A 5,662-nucleotide genomic window follows, 5' to 3' on the forward strand; every position below is an offset into this window, starting at 1 on the left:
TGTATATTCTATGTAAATATATTTAACTACAATCCTATGACACCACAAGGCTCATTTGCTCGTATAGTATTGCAGTCACAAACACATATTGATCGAAGGCTCAAAACTCATAAGTGGGGGTGATCTCCGGTCTTCTCATTCCGATATCCCAATAAAATTCATGTGGAGCGAGGGGAAAAAAGATACATAGAGTAGATCCTTATGGTAAAGAGAACATTTATTCGAAAACTTACAATCAGTTAAAAAATACAGGCATATCACCAACTCCCTTGAAGAATCCACCAGGGAAATAATCATGGTATTGGAATTGATATAAATATAAATACAATAAATCAATATACAGTGCAAAACAATCAGTTATATAATCAGTTTACTGATGATCACTGATATTTAAATGACAATCTCTTATGTTGTGACGTTCATTGATCACACTGTATATTTACTTTTTGGTCCACCTGGTATATTTCAAATATTAATGTAATCAACAAACTTGGATGATTTCACAATATATTTTTTAGGTTGTCATCATGTCCAAGAAGGTCGTTGTGCTAATGGATCCAATGGCAAATGAAATCCGCTATGTTTCAAAAGTGCAACACAACTTGCAGTAAGGGTGCCTCTGAAAACCGTTTTAACTTCACATAAGCTTTAATAAACAAGTGATTCCTATTTTTTTATTTTTAAATCTGTAACTTTTGTCATAGTATCTTCTTGCGGATGTACAAGCCGGATGAACAGCCAGATCAATGGAAAACTTGGATAATGTACCACAACAAACAGCAGGATTCCACTAGCTGTGGAGTTTTAATCTTGACGGTAAAAGGTTTTCTAACATAGTAAAAGCCACTCAACAAATGCGATCTGCAGTTACAAATGTGAATTATTATTTTACAGTTTGCCAAGGAGTTCCTACGGACACGAACAATCAGTGAAGTGAAGACCTCTCCGGAATATATAAGGGATGCACGACTGGAAATAGCTTGTGCCTTACTCCAGTCTAAAGGTCAGATCTATCACTGTCATGTCTTAACTACCGGTATTACATTGTCTCTTCCGGGTTGACGGAGCTTAGCCACACACCCTTCTCTGACGCGGTTTCCCCACGCTACATAATGAGACCGCGCCAGATTCAAGACGCTGGATTATTGAAAAGCGTTACCGCGAAATCAACCCGGCTAGCAAGATTCCCTAAACCTTCTTTGTGCACCGAACCGGACTGGAAAACTATCGACCCTCCTTCTCCTCTCCTCGACCACGGCTAGTAACTGGACCTTCCTCATCCTGCTTAACATCTTCCCTCCCCCGGAGGAGAACTTTGGGAAACCTGATCTTTCTCCATTGAAGCTAAGTCATATTTTTACTCCGTAATAGGAGACTACCTGCTCTCAAGCATTACATAATCATTCCTGCTGCAACTTTCATTTCTTATTTTGCTCCGTTTCCATGAACTTGCAAACTCCTATGTTCTATACTGCATGCATACCAGAAGCTGCTTACTCCGTTTAACAAACAGCTAAGTACTTAAAGATACAGTACCTGTGTTATCCTCTAGTATCCTAGTCATCAATCCAAAATCCTAAGAGATCTGCAGTTGTTTTCCATTTAAATACATGTAAGCATTACAATCACACAATGTATGAAAGCTTTGTCTTGGAAAATTGTGTTCAGACTCCAAATTCCCACAGATTAAATCATTGTGCCGGAAACGTGTGTTATTATTAATTCAATCAGAAAATACATATTTGTTTACATTGTAACATGCTGCACCATAATATAACGTAACTATTTTTTTTCAATTATTTTTGTAGATGCTGTATGAGTCCCTTCAGGATGTAGCCCCTTATTCAATAGATCTAAACGCATGCAATAAGGTTAGTATACTGTATACGTGCTACTGACTCTTGTGGCTACAGTTATTCACTCTAACAATTATTATTATTATTTTTTTTTTCCTTGTTTGACAACTCTGAGCTGTGGAATACGAGGAAGATGAAGGGCTCCATGTTTGCTACTCATGAAGAAGGTAGAGTATTGAACCTAAAGTTGCTAATTTTCATGATTGCATAGACTACATTGTTAATCTCCTCCTTTGCCTTTTTAATATGTATTCCCTCTTACTTTTACAATACTTTTCCTGTACTTGCCTCTCTCCGTCGTGCTTACAGTTAATCACTCTAACCATTAATTTTTTTTCTTTTTTCTTGATTGACAACTCTGAGCACCATCTTGAGGGAGATGAAGGGTACCATGTTTGGTTCCAGTGCCAGAGAGGCCACCATGATGAACCTCAACCTGCTGAAACAGAAAACTTCCTCTACACTTGGCTCCTTCATAACACATGCTGCAGATATGACGTAACCTTCATTTTACTGTGATTAAGAATGGTGGGCCTCCACCAGAGAGATCATGACATTATACCGATATTGCTTTCCCCATGCCATACAGTTTTTATTTTACAGGTGCTTAAACTTTCTCCATGTTCTGTGGTTACCATAGTCTGTCTTTGCAAGGCAGGTTTTTCTGTTACCCTTTTTATTTTTTTAATATAGATGTAAACTCTAAACTCCACATTACCGTATAAGAAATAAAGTATATTGCAGAAACCTTGACATGTAGATTGTGTTTCATCAGTGCAATTCTATAGCGTGGGTGATGAAATGGCCACATGAGATGGTGGATTTCAGAGTCAAAAATAAACAAACCTCAGTTTCTATTGTCGAACACAGATTTGAGTTCCTTTTTGTCGCTCGCGTTTTTTGTTTTTTTGTTTGTTTTTTTGGGTGGATACTATATAAATTTATAACAGGGTAAAGACTCTTTGCTTTAATGGAAAACTATAGTACTGTAAATATCAAACTGTATTGCTAACACTATACTTTACTCTGCACCCTTATTGTCAGTTACCTGATTGCTGGTTCAGGCTCCGCCAACATCAGGTCCTTCCAGCGCACGCATTTAGGCTTCCCCATCGCAAAGCATTTACTCAATGCGTTTCCGTAGGGTTTTTAAATAACCTGGTTGTCTTATGCAAAGCATGAGGATGTCCAGCGTTATTTCACATAGTTATATTTTAAGGAGCCTGAAGCGCCTCTAGTGGCTGTCTAATAGACAGGCAATAGAGGAGGAGTTAATCGTGCAAGAAATGTTTTGCAGTTTCACAGAATAGGCAATATTTCACATTGCAGGGTTAAGTGGACTTTGGAACATCACCCAAAGAAGATGAAGTGCTCGTGGTGCCAATAAGTGTTCCTTTAAAAAAACGCTTCTTAGTCTGCTCATTGCTAGATTTTCTAAGTCATCATTTATAAGCAAAGCTATGCATAGGCACAGTGACAAGAGGACCCTTGTGCACCATAAATTAGCATAGGCTGTTACAAAGCCATATTTCCGAACTGTCATGGACTGTTTGGTAGTCTTTTTTTTTTGTTGCTCTCCAGTGTCCCACAATAATTAACAGGTCAACGTTAATTACAGATACATATTTAACGGCACAAACAAATTAATGTAGATTTCAAAAGTAATTGTTTTAATCTTTTTAAAAGTGGCAGTATAAAGAAGTCTAGCACTAATTTCAAATTACAAAAAGTGAAAAAGTATGTTGGCCACTTATTACATACATAATTTTTGCACATGTGGCCAACATCAGATATTGTTAGTCGCTCTTTACTCTTAAGAATCCTTGTGACTAAGGCTTGGATGAAGCTGTGATCTTCCTTTACAGAACAGTCCTTCAGTATCCAATAGTCTCTTATGCAGTCAATTCTCAAAGCGGTTTGCTTCTTTCCTCTGGAGATGTAAAAATCAAACATATAGTTTAAACTCACCAAATTGTAAACGGAAAGCAAAATAAAATCTCTATATTTTATATTTGAAAATACAATTACCATGTGTAGGATTGGAGGCATAGAATAGAAAGAATGAGAGCATTTTAAATGTACACTTACAGCATTTCCGTGACCCCCACAAAATAAGACAAAATAGGAACAACTTTTATATTAAGTATTTTGCCTACTCTTGACAAAAGGCAGAGCTACATAAGGTACACTTATGCATGCACGTGAGTAGATTGCTTCCGTTGGCTCCTGTCAAATTAAATGCCAGGAGCTGAAGAGGACCTTGTGAAAGCTGCATACAAAGGACATTTTAAGTCAAGTAAAAACTACCTTCACCTGCCCTCCATGGCACCTGGACTACAAGTGGAACAGTGAATGCCTGACGTATTATCACAAAATGCAAAATAAATTTGTAGCGGGGGCCGGGTATTCCACAGGTTAACTCCACTAAAGATCCCAGTGAGGCTCAGGAACAAGTAGTAAAAATACCATAAAGTAATAATTCCAGCAAGCATCCACGAATATCCCCATACAGATCCCAATGACTGGACGACACACAGCATCAGGAGCAGAACTGACTTTTAATCCACACAGTCTCCTTATAAAGCATTTCCCCATGCAAGGGAGGGATTCACATTAATCAGTACAGTATCCAATAGTTGTAACAGTTACCTCCCACACATCTCCTCCCCTCAGTGTGACACTTAATCCCATTACACATGCTGTAGTTTTCCCCGAGTTCTGAATGTACCCTAAAACAAGCAGTGACAATAATACTTTGGGTACCCCCAGGTAGCTCTGATCTGGGTGACTAACATATCCCAAATTCAACCAGATCGGACCAGGGAGTTAGGTGGAGGGTGTAATTTGACCGACCGCACACAAGGTGGTATCCGTAAAGAGTTCTATGTGTTTTGGCCCTGCGGTCGGTAAAACACACATAAAAAAAAAACTGCCATCCACAATTAACATTACATTCGTATGAATCCCCCTGTTCGGTACTTTAAACTTACCGAACGGGGGGCTGATTAGCCTTCCCGTTCGGTAGTTATGGAGTCCTGGAGGTCTCAGCAGTGTTCGGGTAATTGAGTGTCCGATTTGAGTTCCAGACACTCGACGACCAAACACCGCTGAGATTTTCGTGCGTAAGATGGCTGCCGCCACGTGTTCGTATGCCGAACGGTGCCCACCCAGATACATGCACAAAGTACCAATTAACCTGCGGTTAGAAAGGTGTGAAGCCTAGTAAGGTACACACTTCTCTCTGGGGTGGTCTATTGGTTCGGTATATTCCACCAATAGACTGCTTGGGCCTTGCTGCAAGCAGTAGTGCAGCAAGGCCCAGAACGGCAAGTCTTTTCTATGGTAAAGGGAAACCAGCAGTGCCTTTTAGGGTGAGCACTATGGCTAGTACTACTACTAAAACCACAACTAGTTGTAGGAGTAGCCCAATAAATAGGGGCAAGCGTGTTTTGCCCCCAGCTTCTTCCTCTAACACAAGCAGGCCTGTGAGTCATGTTGCTAAGAAGCTTCCTTCTTGTACACGGAGGCTGTTTCCTAATCCCCCTTCCCAAGACCACCAGTGCTGCGCCTGCTTCTACCACTGACAGTGGCACATCATCACAGGAGTTGTTGAAATTGCCAATGCTACCCCCTGATCCTAGTCTTATTATTCCTAGAGGTGATATTAGTCTTATCCCCAGCCTTGCAGGGATTGCATTTAGTCTGGCTGATGAAGAGCTTGACTATGAGCCTGAGAGTGAGATAGAGGAGAGTCAGAATTCTTCAGGGAGCAGTCCACCCTTTTCTCCTGCTACTAGTGCACATTT

At 39.9% G+C, this 5,662-nt stretch overlaps 1 long non-coding RNA gene across 1 annotated transcript; it reads left to right on the top strand.

The window, feature by feature from the left end:
* The first annotated feature begins 629 nt into the window (after positions 1–629).
* Positions 630–1,874, top strand: LOC134585939 (uncharacterized). Its single transcript, XR_010086560.1, has 3 exons — positions 630–816; positions 895–1,003; positions 1,809–1,874. It is a non-coding gene; the product is annotated as an uncharacterized LOC134585939 (long non-coding RNA).
* The last annotated feature ends 3,788 nt before the right edge of the window (positions 1,875–5,662 follow it).

The sequence above is a fragment of the Pelobates fuscus genome, chromosome 2 (assembly GCF_036172605.1).
Source record: "Pelobates fuscus isolate aPelFus1 chromosome 2, aPelFus1.pri, whole genome shotgun sequence".
In the NCBI taxonomy this organism is placed as follows: Eukaryota; Metazoa; Chordata; class Amphibia; order Anura; family Pelobatidae; genus Pelobates; species Pelobates fuscus.